The 17,010-nt window shown below is 35.6% G+C and overlaps 1 long non-coding RNA gene across 2 annotated transcripts; it reads right to left on the bottom strand.

The window, feature by feature from the left end:
• Positions 1-3,452: 3,452 nt before the first annotated feature.
• On the bottom strand, positions 3,453-10,245 carry LOC139041778 (uncharacterized). 2 transcript variants are annotated; one of them, XR_011497664.1, is made up of 3 exons: positions 10,132-10,245; positions 4,961-5,157; positions 3,453-3,537 (listed from the first exon to the last, which is right to left on the bottom strand). It is a non-coding gene; the product is annotated as an uncharacterized lncRNA (long non-coding RNA). The 2 variants fall into 2 exon arrangements; XR_011497663.1 differs by having other exon boundaries at positions 4,961-5,172; positions 10,132-10,213.
• Between the last annotated feature and the right edge of the window lie 6,765 nt (positions 10,246-17,010).

Raw genomic sequence — 17,010 nt, 5'->3', positions numbered from 1 at the left:
AAAAATGGGGATTTGTGCAACTGGAAGTAGTACATGGTGGAATATTATGCAATCACTAAACCCCTGCTCTCAAAAAACACTTGACAAGAAAAGTCTCATGACACAATGCTAACTGATTTAAACATCAAAATATATAACTACATTTTGTACAATCCCAATTTTAATATACTAGTGAAAATGTGTTATTATTTTTGACTACTCAACATTATTCCAATATTTGGGGAATTTTCTGCCTTTTAAGACCTGGTGGGAGGCAAGAGTGGCCTCCCAAATTGAGGAGCCAATCCTCCTTTCCCACATTCCTTTGCAGTTAAGGCATACACATGGAAATGGGCCTGTGCAACTGTCACAGACCTTGGCTCAAGAGCTACTGTCCCAAGAGATAAGACGTGCAATATCCTATCTGGCAGCAGCAGGAAGAGTTCCTCCAAAAGACTGGTTCTGAGTTGGGCTATTTGCCCTGGCTGCTTAATAAATCTGACGCTCTAGATGCCCCACAATGTCAAGCTACCCAACATTCACTTAATGAGTTCCCTTTCTGCTTAATTAAACCAGAAACCAGCATCTATTGCTCACAATTAAGAACTCTGACTTAGAGTAATACTTAACAAAAATTCAAGTGTAAGTTATCTGAAACTTTACGAATTGTTTTTGATCCTTCTTTATACTGAAGTTTATTACTCATGTAAATATATATTATTTTATAAACAGAGAAAGGAAATTTTTTTTTAAATCAGAGCTTTCTTTGTTGTGTAATTAGTTAATTTAATGGGATACGGTGTATGGAGCTAGTGATGTGGGGGAGCTGACTGGTGCCGGACCACAGGAGACAACTGTGCACATCTCTTCCCAACTCCCCTTTCAATGACATCACATGAGGAGCGTGCAATTAGCCATGATGGGAGTATTTACATGAAGGAAGTTGGCATGGCTTTTTTTTTCTCTAGACAGCTACTTTTTTAAAATCCAGACCTTTTTCCCCCCACAGAGCCAGTCGTTAAACATTCACCAGCACACTGCTGTGTGTAGCCTTAGCTAAATGCATTAAATTCTACATTCTATCATCAAATTCCTTAAAACTTATTGAGTGTTGTTCTTTGCCAATTTTTTGTTGTTGTAGTAAGCTTACTCACTCTCATCATCAAGTATTAGGGAATCACTTAGGATATTTCAGCTGTGAATACTTCCAATGAAATGGCCTAATTCCATAAAACAACAGTATCGGGATCATCTGAACACTTGTTAGAAATGCAGAGTCTCAGGCCCCGCCCAAAACTTTGCTGTTAGTGCTGAGTCGATTCCAACTCCTGGCACCCCATGTACAGCAGAGCAGAACCTGCCGAGTCTTTCTGCACCATCCTCACGTCGTCTACAGCTGCATCAGACAATGCTCCACTTTTTCTTTTTAAGATTTGCACCTGAGGTAAGATCTGTTGCCAATTTTTTTTTTTATTCTTTTCCCCAAAGCTCCCCAGTACACAGTTGTATATTCTAGTTGTGGGTGCCTCTGGTTGTGCTGTTTGGGACGCCACCTCGACATGTCCTGATGAGCAGTGCCATGTCCATACTAGGATCCAAACCGGTGAAACCCTGGGCTGCCAAAGTGGAGCAGAAAATCTTAACCACTCAGCCATGGGGCCGGCCCCATCCACTGCTATTCATAGGGTTTTCATGGCTAATTTTTTCAGAAGTGGGTGGCCAGGTCCTTCTTCCTAGTCTGTCTTAGTCTGGAAGCTCTGCTGAAACCTGTCCACCATGGGTGACCCTGCTGGTATTTGAAATCCTGGTGGCGTAGCTCTCAGTAACACAGCGACAGTCAGCCACCACAGTGTGACAACCAGTAGTCAGTGGTGTGCTTCCCTGCTGGGAAACAAACCTGGGCCATGGTGATGAGAGCATCGAATCTTAATCACTAGACCACCAGGGCTGGCTACCCCAGAACTACTGAATCCATATTTTTATTTTAGCAAGATCCCCAAGTGAGTCACATTCATATTAAAGTTTGAGAAACAGTAACTTGAACAATTGTGGTTTATGTTCCTCACATGGCCAGAAGCCATCCATCACCTCACATCCATCACCTCACATAATTACCTAAATTGAGTTTTGATCACCAATTCCAATGTGGGAGAGGTGTCCCCACACATACAACAAGCAGTGTCCTGACACACACTGAGTATCGTACAACTTAATTCTGACACTATCTGCCCAGGGATAGTGTCAGATGCCACGGGTTAAGGGTTCAGTCCTACAACACTGCCCTCCTCCCCTTCAGATGCTGGTCTCAAGTCCAGGTTATCATCTGTGCTTCTGACTAACTGGCTACAGATTGGAGATTCCCACAACCTCCTGCCTGGACTTCAGATGCCAGTCACAAGGTCAGGTCATTACCTGTATTTCTGAGCAACTGGCTATAAATCAGAGGTTACCACAACCTCCTCCTCAGGTTCAATTTATTTGCTAGAGCAGCTCGCAGAACTCGGAGAAACATTTTACTTAGTAGATTGCCAGTTTCTTATGAAAGGATAGAACTCAGGAAAAGCCAGATGGAAGAGATGCATAGGGCATGGTATGGGAAAGTGTATGGAGCTTCCATGCCCTCTCCAGGTGCACCACTCTCACCATTCTCAACCCAGAAGCTCTTCTTTTGGGTTTTTATGGAGGCTTCATTACATAGGCCTGATTGATTAAATCATTGGCCCTTGGTATTTGATTCAACCTCTAGTCCCCTTCCCTCCCTGGAGGTCAGGGGTGGGACTAAAATTTCCTCTAATCACATAGCTGGCTCCATGGGCAACCCTCCCTCCATCCTTAGGGTACTGAAGTACTTTGCAAGATTCACCTCATTAACACAACAAAAGACACATTTATTGCTTTTATCAGAGGAAATTTCAAGGGTTTTAGGAGCTGTGAGCCAGGAACCACGGACAAAGATCAAATATATATGAGAAACATATTTTGGTCATCTGAATAACCAAATATATTTCCTCATAAATCACAATATCACAATTTTTTGCATGTGTGGTGAGAACATTTAAGATTTACTCTCTTGGCAACTTTCAAGTATATAAGACAGCACTGTTAACTGTAGTCATCACACTGTGCACCAGGTCCTCATAACTTATTCATCTTATAGCTGGAAGTTTGTATCCTTTGACCAACATCTCTTCATTTCCCTCACCCTTCAGCTCTTAGAAACCACCATTCTACTCACTGTTTCTACGAGTTCAACTTTTCTAGATTCTACATATAATTGACATCATACAGCATTTGTCTTTCTCTGTCTGACTTATTTCACTTAGCATTAATGCCCTCAAGGTCCATCCATGTGTCACAAATGGCAGGATTTTCTTATTTTTTATGGCTGAATAATATTCCACTTTATATATGTTTATATCAATCATATTCTATCATTATCCATTCACTCATTGATGGATAATTAAGTTGATCCTTACCTTGGCTGTTGTGAATAGTGCTGCGATAAACAGGCGGATGCAGATATTTCTTGGAGATAGTGACTTCATTTTCTTCTGATACCTACCAAGAAGTAGGATTGCTGGATTATATGGTAGTTTATTTTTAATTTTTGAAGATTTTCCGTAGTGGCTGAACCAATTTGCATTCCCACCAAGAGTGCACAAATGTTACATTTTCTCCACATCCTCATCAACACGTTATCTCGTCTTTTTGATGATAGTCATTCTAACACATGTGAGATGATATCTTATTGTGATTTTGACTTGCGTTTCTCTGATGATTAGTTATGTACTTGGCCATTTGCATGTTTTCTTTAGAAAAATGTCTATTCACGTCCATCTATTTTTTAATTGGATTTTTTGGGGTTTTTGTTATTGAGTTATATGAGTTTCTTATATATTTTGGATATTAACCCATTATCAGCTACATGGTTTGCAAATATTTTCTCCCCTTCCATAGGTTGTATTTCATTTTTTTGATTGTATATTTTGCTGTGCAGAAGGCTTTTAGTTTGATGTAGTCCAATTCGTCTGTTTTTGCTTTTGGCATCATATCCAAAAAATTGTTGCCAAGACCAATGTCAAGGAGATTTTCCCTTTGTTTTCTTCCAGATTGTTATGGTTTTGGGTCTTATATTTAAGATTTTAATCCATGTAGAGTTAAATTTTGTGAGTGGTATAAGACAGGGGTCCAATTTTGTTCTTTTGTGATGTGGATGTCCAGTTTTCCCTTCACTGTTTATTGAACTGACTATCATTTCCCTGTTAAGTATCTTTGGAGCCCTTGTGAAACATTAGTTGACCATATATGCATGGGTTTATATCTAGGCTCTTGATTCTATTTCAGTGGTCTGTGTGTCTATTTTATGCCAGTACCATATTTTATTGATTATTATAGCTTTATGATATAGCTTGAAATCAGGCAATGCAATGCCTTTCACTTTGTTCTTCTTTCTCAGAACTACTTTGCCTATTCAGAGTCTTGTTGTTCCATATACATTTTAAGATTGTTTTTCAGCAAAGGCTCTCTCTTGCTGCCCTGGGGGTGCATAGAAGGAGCCATCCATAGGGTGGGGGGTGTGTGTACATGAGGTGCACATAGCATTGAGGGTGTTCATGGACCGGTAGGGGGGAATCTGCAGCTGAGACATCCCCAATAGCTCTAGAGTGGCCCACCTGATGGAATCTGCAAAGCAGTTTATTGGATCTAAGTACTCTGATGTCCTCCTAGAGCCCTGGCTGTTATTTTCCTAGCTGCTCCCTGCCCACCTCAGTCTCACAGCATCCCTTAGTATTCTGGATGGAGCAAGAAAGAAGTGGGTCTCTTTGCTGGCCACCTGCACAAATAGGGAAACTGGGTGCTCACTTCTATGCTCTCATTTTCCCCATGAGAGAATTCATGGGTCGAGAAGATCTCCCTTGTGACTGAGCTCTGCCACCTTGGGGGAGAGGTGACACAGGTAAAATGAAACTGTTCCTCTTACCCTCTTTAATGTGTCCAATTCTGGATTTTTTTCCCCTTTAATATTGCACTGGATCTTCTCCACTGTCCTCCTGGACTTCCACAAAGGCACTCTCATCCATGGGTGATTGTCCTCATTGGTGTTCTTTTGGAGGTAGAAAACTCATATTGCGCCATGTTGATGATGTCACTCCCAAGCAATTCTTCATGATGATAACACTATTGGTTTAATATCTACAGAATGTTAGGGCTCTGGAGTACCTTGTCTACAACTTGTTTGGTCTTCCCTTCAATGTAACATTAAAGCCACAAAAACTCTAAACATATAATTATCATATGTCCAACACAGAAAGATTCTGTTCATGTATCTCTATCTTTTTATCACTATCTCTAGGATTTTCACTCTTAGCTTCTTTCAGCCAGGATTGAATCACATGTTCATTTCTAAGGTATAAGGCTGATTGGAAATTCAAATATCAAGTATTATCGCTTTTTGTTATGGAAGGTAGGTTCTGCCAGCAAGACAGAAGAAAGAGAAGAATGGCTGTTAGGGGACTAAAGTAGCTACTAAACCAAATGACATTAATTTTTCATTGACTACAGCACAGATAGAATGCTACCAACTCCTTTCAAACTATACAGAATACATCATTAATAAATCACTTCATTCCTCGCTACAGAGCCTGGAAAAGCTACCCATAATTAATTTCAACACAAGGACCAGAATATAAGCTGAGTTAGAAAAAACAAAAGCAAAATTATTATAGTTAATTAAGAAATTGTATAATGCTTCTTTCCAGTCACTCAATCAACATGTTTTATTCAGTATATAAAATGCACCACTATTCTAATCACTGGATGATAGATCAACCATTTGTTTAATTTATGGTTTTACTTATTCACATATGAGAAAAGCACGTCAACTATTTTGCATTTGTTACTATAAATAGTTAGGATATTTATAGAATAGAATTTGCCTAGGGCTGTTTATTTTCAAGGCCAAAAGATGATATGACAATTCACCTTTACATTGCACAAAAAATGACCTGCTGCTAAAATAGACATGATGCCATCAACTTCAGGAAATATGCTCTGGGAATATTATTTAAATATTCGGTTGAGACTATGAACTTAAGATATGATGCAACATGACAAACTAGGTCCCACTGTAAACTGGTCTTAGTATTAGGGTCAAACTGTTTCGTTGATGACATCACTTCCTGAAGGAAAGCACACTGGATAGGATTCAAGAACAGAAAAGGCAAAAGAAGACATTAGTGAACTTGAAGACATGGCAGTATAAACTAACGAGAATAAAACCCAGTGTGAAAAAAAGACGAAAAAATAGTAAACAGAATATCAGTGATCAATAAAACAACTTTATTAAGCAGCCTAATATAATTGTTACCAAAGTCCTGAAAGAAAAGTGGAGAGAAAACAACAGAAAAAAAAACTTTTGTGAAAATAATAAACAATAAACTGGTAGATCAAAGACATTCAATGAAGCACAAACACCAGAAATATGAAGAAAGATACAACAAAGCATATCATAATTAAATTGCTTAAAACCGTGAAGACAAAACCTAAAAAACAGCTGTAGAAAAAGATACACACAGGAAAACAAAAATAAGAATTACACCATTTTTTGGGTCCAAAACAATAGAAGCTAGGAGCAATATTATTAAAGTACTATAAAAAATATTAAAAGTTCAACTTGGAATTTTTTGCCCAGCAAAAAACATCTTTTCCCTCCAAAAAAGAAAGGGTAGAATGGAAATATATTGTTTAATGAGTAGATAGTTACTGTTTGGGATGATAAAAACATTTTGGAAATAGATAATGATGATGGTTGCACCACATCATAAATGCACTTAATACCACCAAATTGTACTTAAAAAAGATTAAAATAGTAAATTTTATGTTATGTATATGTTACTACAATAAAATCTTAGAAATCCTAAACAGAAAGCAAGGTAAAATAAAGATATTTTTCAAACAAATGTGGGAGAATTTAACAAAAGCAGATTCAGAATATGAGAAATGATAAAGGAAATCCATCAGACAGAGAAAAATAAAACTAGATGCCAATCTGTACCTGAAAAATGGAATAAATAGCACCAGAAATGGTAACTGGAGAATAATTATAAAAATCTTTTTCTTATTATTTAAATCCCCTTAAAAGTTAGTATATGTCTAAAGCAAAAAGAATGGTAATGAAATGTGGGATTTATAGCATATGGAGAGGCTAGAGATATGAAAAAATAGCATAATATGCAAGGGGAAAGGAATGGAGGTACACTGTAGAAAGATTCTTGTACTGTATGTGAAATGGGGTAATAGCACTTGCAGGTAGACTATGCCTAGTTAAATATGTATTCCACTAAACATTATCCAACACTGAAAATGAAAATACACAGCAAAGAGTTACAGCCAAGGTGATAAAACAAAATCATAAAAAAAAAAAACAATCCAAAGGAAGGCTGACAGAAAGGAAGGGGAAACAAAACAGATTAGATAAGTAGAAAACAAATAGTACAGTGGCAGATCTAAATCCAAACATATCAATAAGCTCACTAAATATAAATGGTCTAAATACCCTAATTAAAAGGAAGAAACTGTCATAGTGGATTCAAATAGGAAGATCAAATATATGCTGTCTACAAAAAACACATATTAAATAAAAAGACACAAATAGGTTAAAAGTAAAAGGATGGAAAGAAATATACAATGATAACAGTAGTCAAAAAAAGTTATATAAATATCAGGAAGGCTATAGTTTAGAGCAAAGAATATTATTAGGGATAAAGAAGGTTATGCCATAATGATAAACTTGTCAATTAGTCAAGAAAACATAGAAATCCTAAATATTTACACCACCAATAAGACAGCTTCAAAAATACATGCAGTGAAAACTATTAGACCTAAAAGGAGAAATAGACAAAATCACAAGTTTGGCCAGATTTTATTAAGCTTCTCTAAATAATTGATAGAAAAAGTAGACCAAAAATTAGTCAAGATATAGCGTTGCACATTATCAACCAACTTTACCTAATTAACACTTATACAATACTTCGCCCAACAACAGCAGAATAAACATTCTTTTAAAATGCACATACAGGGGCCAGCCCCATGGCCAAGTGGTTAAGTTCGAATGCTCTGCTTCAGCAGCCCAGGGTTTCATGGGTTCAGATCCTGGGCACGGACACGGCACTGCTTATCAGGCCATGCTGAGGCAGCATCCCACATGCCACAACTGGAAGAACCCATAACTAAAGAGTACAACTATGTACCAAGGGGCTTTCAGGAGAAAAAGGAAAAATAAAATCTTAAATAAATAAGTAAATAAAATGCACATACAAAATTTACCAAAATTGACCATATTCTGAGTCATAAAACAAGTCTCAATAAATTTAAAAACGATTCAAATAATACAATATTCTCTGACAATAATTAAATTAAATTGGAAATCAACAACAGAAAGATACCTGAAAATACCCCACATATTTGGATACTAAATAACACACTTCTAAATATCCAATTGGTCAAAGAAGATGTCAAAGGGGAAATAAGAAAGCATTTTGAGCTAAACGAAATTGAAAACACAGTTAACATATGTGGGATGCAGCTATTTAGTGCCATGCAATAAACAAGGGAATTGCATGGCACTAAATATTTTGTACTTGAAAAGAAGAAAGGTCTCAAATCAATGACCACAGCTTACACTTTAAAAAACTATAAAAAGAAGAGCAAATAAAACTCAAACTAAGAATAATAAGGAGTAGTATACATCAGAGTAGAAATCAGTGAGATAGAAACCAGAAGCACAATAGATAAAATCAATAAAGCCAAAAGCTGGTTCTTTGAAAACATCAGTAAAATAGGTAAACTTCTAACAAGACTGATCAAGAAAACATCAAGAAAAAAGAGAAGACACATTACCAATCTCAAAGATTTCCACTTTTTGGAAGATAGAGTAGACATACGTTTCCCTATTTCTCCCTCTAAGTACAACTAAAAACACCAAACAAGTGTGTGTGTGTGTGTGCGCGCTAGTGCCTGCATGTGTGAAACAAATATAAGAAGACTCTGTAAGGTGGAGAAAAGAAGGCAAACCTGCTATGGACCTCAGGCCCTAATTTCTGTGGGTTTTCTGTTTGCCTCATATGTCCCAGACGTGTTGCTGAAGAAGCTACCAACCAAGAAATGACAACGGGTACAGACAACAAAAGCCTACTCTCTCTAGATAGAGGACTGGGAAAGGGACAGCCTGGAAAGAAAGAAAACTTTTAGACAATGTCACTTTACTAAAGCCAGACTCACAGAAAAACTGTGGCTCCACCTTCATCTGCCAGCAAATGCCAAGTGGGGAGCCTGGATTTCCATCCTCTCCAGACTGTAATGAGGAACCCCAAATTCCCAACAAGGTGATAACAGAAAAACTGAGTAGAGAACCTGAACTTCTACCCCTATCTGGCAGTAACAAGGCATCCTCCCCCCTCCTCACTGGGTCATATCAAAGAAGACCTAGTTAAGGGTCAGGACTTGCACTACTCTCCAGCAGTAATAAGGCCAACCTACCTGTAGCATCAGCAGGGATTAGGAGTAACAAGGCCCTCCTAAGCCTCCCAGCCAGAGAGACACCAGTGGAAGCCTAGTGAAGAGCCACAATTCCCACCCCTGCCCAGCAGTAAGGAATAACACCCTTACCTCAGGTGTCAAAGAGACTAAGTGGAGAATGTGGACTTTAACACCACCTGGAAGTAACAAGCTGCCCTCCACGCCTGCTGGTACAGAGTCAGAGGAACTCAGCTAACAGCAGAATGGTGAAGACAGAGGGAAAAATCAGTGAGCTTAAAGATAGAACAATAGAGATTACCCAATCTGAACAACAAAGAAAGTATACTTAAAAAAAAAACAGTCTTGGAGAACTGTAGAATTATAATAACATGTATGTTATTAGGCTATCAGAAGGAAAAGAAGATTAAGAGGGACTGAAAAAGCTCTCAAAGAAATAATGGCTATAAACTTCCCAAATTTGGCAAAAGACATAAACCTAGAGATTCCAGAAGTTGAGTAAACCCAAAACAAAATGAAACTAAAGAAAAGCACACCAAGACACATCATACTCAAACTTGCACAAAATAAAGACAAAGAAAAAATCTTGAAAGCAGAGAAAGAGAAATGATACCTCACCTATCAAGGAGAAACAATTCAAACGACAGAATGTTTCTCATCAGAAACCATGGAGGCCAGATGAAGCGGCACAATATTTTTCAATTACTGAAAGAAAAGAACTGTCAAACCAGAGTCCTATGTCCAGTGAATGTATCCCTCGGGAATGATGAGGAAATTGAGACATTCTTCTCAGATAAAGGAATACTAAGAAAATTTGCCACCAGCAAAAATTACTTAAAAGAATGGCTAAAAGAAGATATAAGCAGAGAACAAATAACAAAAGAAGGAAACTTGGAACACCAGAAAGGAAGAAAAAATTTTAAAAATTAAAAATATGACTAAATAAATACATTTCCCTTATCCTCTTGAGTTTTCTAAAATATGTCTGATAATTGAAGCAAAATTATAACACTATTGGTGTACATAGGGAAAATACTTAATACAATTATGTTATAAGTGGAGGAGGGTGACGAGACATTAAGGAAGTAAGACGTCTACATTTTACTCGAACTTGTAAAATAATGTTACAGCAGACTATGATAAGTTATGTACATATAGTGTAGTACTTAGGAAAACAACTAGAAAAGCTGTAAAAAGAGATACTCTGAAATACATGATAGATAACTAAAAATGGAACTCTAAGAAATTCATCAAGTAACCCACAGGAAGACAGGAAAAAGAAAATAGAGAAATGACAAACAGAGAGAACAAACAGAAAACTAGAACTGAAATGACAGATTGAAGCCTAACATAGGAATAATCATACTAAGTATAAATGGTCTCAATATATCAATGAAGAGACAGAGATTGGGCAGAGTGGATTAAAAAACATGACCCAACTATATGCTGTTTGTAAGAATCTCACTTTAAATATAATGATATCAGTAGGTTGAATGTAAAAGGGTAGAAAAGGGTATATCATGTAAACATTTTTCAAATGAAAGCAAGAATGGCTATATTAATATCAGATAAAGTAGATTGCAGAGCAAAGAAGTTTGCCACAGATAGAGAAGGGCATTACATACTGATAAAAGGGTCAATATACCAAGAAGACAAGCAATCCTACAAGTGTATGCTCCAAACAACAGAGCTAAAAAGAAAAGAACTGAAAAGAGAAATAGACAAATTCACAATTATAGTTAGAGACTTCAACACCCCTTTAAACAATTAATAGAAAACTAGGCAGAAAATCAGCAAGGATATAAAAGAACTGCACAACACCATCAACCAAAAGAATCTAAGAACATTCCCCACAACACATCATTCTTTCCAAGTTTACACTTGACAGAGACCATATCCTGGGCCTCAACAAATTTAAAATAATTGAAATCACACAGAATCTATTCTGCAGCCAAAATGAAATCAAACTAGGAATGAGTAGCAGAAGGATCCCCAAACTCTTGGAAACTAAACAATACACTTCTAATAACCCTTGTGTCAAAGATGAAGTCTCAAGGGAAATACAAAAATTATATTGAATTGAATGAAAAGAAAATATGACATATAAAAATTTGTGTGATACAGCTAAAGCAGTGCTGAGAATAAAATATACAGTACTAAGTGCTTACATTGGAAAAGAGGAAACATCTCAAATCAATAATCTAAGCTCCCACCTCAAAACCTAGAAAAGAAAAAGAAATGAGTAGAAAGAAGGAAATAATGATAAGAGCAGACAATGCTGAAATTAAAAACATAGAAAATAAAGAAAATCAATGAAACAAGAGCTGATTCTTTGCAAATATCAGTAAAATTGACAAATCTTTAGCAAGACTGATGAAGAAAATGAAATGAAACAAAGATATCATTATAGACTGTAGAGACATCAAAAGGGTAATAAAGAAATGCTATGAACAACTCTACACACATAAATTTGACAGCTTAGTTGAAATGGACCAAGCCTTCAAAAAAACAAACTGTTATAACTCCCAATATGAAACAGATAATTTGAATAATCCTAAAATGATTAAGGAAATTGAATTCATAATGTTATTATTTTTATCTTTATTTTTTTTTATGTTTACTGGGAAAGATTCACCCTGAACTAACACCTGTTGCCAATCTTCCTCTCTTTTTTTTCTGCCCCAAAGCCCCAGTATACAGTTGTATATTCTAACTGTAAGTCCTTCTAGTTCTTCTATGTGAGCCACCACCACAGCATCACTACTGACAGGTGAGTGGTGTGGTTCCACACCCAGGAACCAAACCCCAGCTGCCCAAGCAGAGTGTGCCAAACTTTAACCACTAGGCCATCAGGGCTGGCTCAGAATTCATAATTTTAAAACTTCCAAAAAAGAAATATTCAGGGCCAGATGGTATCACTAGAGAATTTGACCAAACGTTTAGAGAATTAACACTGATTCTAAACAACCACTTCCAGACAATAGAATAGAAGGAAACACTTCCCGTATATTTTATGGTGCCAGTGTTTCCCTGATACCAAATACAAAATACAAGGAAAACTCCAGACCCACATCACTCATGAATATAGATGCAAAAATCTTTAACAAAATATTAGAAACAAGAATTTAGAAATATATTTAAAAAATTACATACCATGGCCAAGTGGGATTTACCTGAGCAAAGCTGATTGAAATTCAAAAATCAGTGTCATCTACCATACTAACAGGCTAACAATGAAAAATCACATGATTATGTCAATTGATGCAGAAAAATATTTGACTAAACTCAGCACTGATTCATGATAAAAGTTCCTCAGCTTGATAAAGAACGTCTATAAAAATGCACAGCTAACATTATACTGAAGGATACAAGAGTGAACGCTTTCCCCTTAAGATGTAGGATGACTCAAGGATGCCTTGCTCGCACAGCTCTTATTCAACATGGCGCTGGAAGTTTTTGCCAGTTCAGTAAGGCAATAAAAGAATATGTAAGGCACACAGACCAGTAAAAAAGAAATAAAACTCTATTTGCAGATGACCTGATTGTCTCTGTAGAAAATCCCAAGAAATCTACCAAAAAACCACCTAGAACTAATAAATGAGTTCAGAAGTGCACAGGATACATGATAAAAATTTTAAAATCAACTGTATATCTATGTACTAGCAATGGACACTAAAATTAAATATACAATACCATTTTAAATGGCTCAAAAAAAGAAATACTTAGCTATAAATCTAACAAAAAACATACAGACATATGATAACTACAAAATGCTAGTGAAAGAAATCAATGATTTAAATAAGTAGAGAGTTATACTGTCTTCATGAATTGAAAGACACAATATAATAAAGTTGTTAGCTCTCTTCAAATTGACATAAAGTTTTAACACAATTCCTATCAAAACAACAGCAAGATAGTTTTGTAGATGTAGACAAGATAATTCTAAAGTTTACATTAAAACGGAAAGAAACTAAAACAGCTAAAACAACTTTGAAAAAGAATAAAGTAGGAGGAATCAATCTACCCAATTTTAAGATTTATTATATAGCTACTGTAATCACAACTGTGTGGTATTGGCTGAGAGATAGACACATAGATCAATGGCCTCGAAGAGAGAACTCGGAAATAAACCTACACAAATGTGTCTCCCTCCATGGAGGAGGGATAGTCTTTTCAAGAAATAGTGCTGGAGCAACTGGACACCTGTAGGCAAAAAAGGGAACCTTAACATAAGTCTCACACTCAAGACAAAACTTAACTCAAAATGGACCATGGACTTAAATGTAAAAGTATAAAACTTGTATTTAAAAAAAATCTTTGAGATCTAGGATTAGGTAAAGAGTTGTTAGAATTGACACCAAAAGCAGTATCCAGTAAAGAAAAATTTGATAAATTGGACTTCAACAGAACTAAATACTTCTGCTCTGCTAAAGATCCTGGTAAGAGGATGAAAATACAAGCTGCAGACAAGAAGAAAATATTTGCAAACCACATATCCAACAAAGGACTAATATCCAGAATATATAATGAACTCTCAAGACTTAACAATTAAGAGAAAATAAACAATATAATTAGAAATGGGCAAAAGACCTGAATAGACATTTCTCTGAAGATGAAATACAGATGGCAAATAAGTACATGAAAAGATGTTCAACATTATTAGCCAATAAGGAAATGCAAATATAAAATCATAATGAGATATCACCACACACCGATAGCTGAAATAAAAAATAACACCACCAAATGTTGGCAAAGATGTGGAGAAACCAGATCACTCAAACATTGCTGGTAAGAATGTAGAATGGTACAGTTAATCTGGAAAATATTTTGGCATTTCTTTGAAAACTAAACATGCAACTATCATACAACCTTGCAATTTATCTCAGAGAAACAAAAACTTATTTTCACACAAAAACTTGTGCACAAATGTTTATAGCAGCTTTGTTCATAATAGACAAATACTAGAGACAACCCAGGTATCCTCAAAGGATGAATGGTTAAATAAAGTGTGGTACATTCTTACAATAGAATACTACTTAGTAATAAAAAAGAACAACCAATTGATACGTGCAACAATTTGTATGGATCTCCTGAGAATTATGTTGAGTGAAAAAAGCCAATCTCAACAGGTTACCTACTGTATTATTCCATTTATATGACATCTTGAAATGTCAAAATTACAGAAATGGAGAGCAGATTTATGGGTGTCAGAGGTCAGGGACTGGGAAAAGAAGAGAGATGGATTTGGGTGCAAAAGGGCAACAGAAGGGATCTTCGTGGTGATGGAAAAGTTCTGTATCTTTACTGTATCAATTTCCATATCCTGATTATCATATTGTATTATAATTTTATATAAGATGTGACCCTTGTTAGGTAAAGGGTGCATGGGGTCTCTCTGTAATCATTTGTTACAACTGCATGTGAATCTACAATTATCTCAAAAAAAAGTTTAAAAATAAAAATAAGAAAAGAATATTATCAACAACTTTATGACAATAAATTTGCTAATTAGATGAAACAGACAAACTTCCTAGAAGACACACAATCAAGCTCACTTGAGAAGAAATAGATAATCTCAATAACTCTATAATCATTGAAACAAATGAATCTGAAGTGAATACTTTTCTACAAAGAAAGCTCCAGGCCCAGATTGCTTCAGGGAATCCTACCAATGTTCAAGGAAGAAATAATACCAATTCAACACAAACTCTCTGAGGAAGTTGAAGAGAAGGAAATATTTCTCAATTTATTCTATGAAGACATCTCTACTCTGATACCCAAACCAGAGAAATACATTACAAGAAAAGAAAACTACAGAAAAATATTCTTCTTAAAGGCAAAGACAAAAATTCTTAACAAAATTTTAGCAAATCCAATTCAGAAATCTATATTACATAATACAGCATGACCAATTGAGATTTATCCTAGAAATGCAAAGTTGGTTCAACAATTAATCATATGAAAAGAAGAACCATATGATCGTCTCAATAGATGCAGAAAAAGCATTTGACAAAATCCAGCATTCATTTGTAAGAAAAATAAAACTCTTAGCAAACTAGGAATAAAAGGGAACCTCCTCAACGTAATAAAAGTGATGTAAGAACTGTAAATGACCTCATACTTAATGAGCCTGCATGACGTCTCCTTAAGATCAGGAACCAGGCAGTGATGTCTGCTCTGGCCATTTCTATGTAATATTGCACTGCAGCAATAAAATAAAGAGAAGAAACAAAAGGAATCCAGATTGGAAAAGAAAAAGTAAAAGTGTATTTATTTACAGGAACAAGATCATCTATGCTGAAAATCTGATGAAATATACGTGGCTACTAAACATCATAAGTTAATTTACTAACTTTGCAGAATAAATATCAATATACAAAAAATAAATGGATTTCTACATTCTAGTAACTAACAATTGGAATTTGAAATTTGAAAAATAACATTTACAATAGCATCAAAAATTATGAAACATTGTTTTTAACATCAAAATTAAAATTTTCTTTCTTGGAAAGACATACTTAAGAAAATGAAGTGATAAGGGATAGACTGGGAGAAGGTGTTTGCAAATCATACATCTGACAAGGGTCTCGTATATAGCCAATATATAAAGAACTCTTAGAACACAATTATAAGAAGAGAAAAAACTCAATTGCAAAATAGTCAAAAGATTTGAGCAGAAAATATACAAATGTAAGATAAGCATATGAAAAGACGCTCAACATTACTAGACATCAGGGAAATGCAAATTAAGACCACAATGATGTGCCACTACACTTTTCCTAAAATAGCTAAAATTTAAAAGACGAACTGTTGGAGTCTTTACTGAGGAGTTACTATAACTCTTATACATTGTGAGTAGAAATGGAAATTGGTCCCGCCACTTTTAGCAAATTAGTATAGCAGTATCTTACAAAGTTTTATATATTCTTATTGTAGGACCCAGCAATTCAACTCCAGGATATTTATCCAAGATGCAGGAAAACATGTGTCTACATGAAGGCTTGAACACAAATGTTCATTGAAGCATTATTCATAGTAGCCAAAAACTAAAAATAACCCAAATGCCTGTCAATTAGTGAACGGATAAACAATTTTTGATATATCCATATAATAGAACATTATTTGATAATAAAAGAAACAAACTATTAATGTGTACAACATGGATGAATCTCAAAACCATTATGTTAGATCAAAGAGGTCAAACTCAAAAGATTACATACTATCTAATTCCATTTATATGAAATTCTAGAAAAGGAAAATTGAAGTGGCAGAAAGCAGATCAGCAGTTGCCTGTACTCAAGGACCAGGGGAGGGAACAAGGGCAGAGGTACATGAGGAGACTCTAGGGTGATTTTGGTGGTGATTACACAGCTCTGTATCATTAACAGAATTCAGCCAACTGTGCATTTGAAACAGGTAAACTTTAATGTATGTAAATTATACCTCAGTTAAGCTAAGGTAGATAGATAGATAGATAGATTAGATAGATTTGGATAG

The sequence above is a fragment of the Equus asinus genome, chromosome 24 (assembly GCF_041296235.1).
Source record: "Equus asinus isolate D_3611 breed Donkey chromosome 24, EquAss-T2T_v2, whole genome shotgun sequence".
Lineage (NCBI taxonomy): Eukaryota > Metazoa > Chordata > Mammalia > Perissodactyla > Equidae > Equus > Equus asinus.
This window is presented reverse-complemented; position numbering and strand designations above follow the sequence as displayed.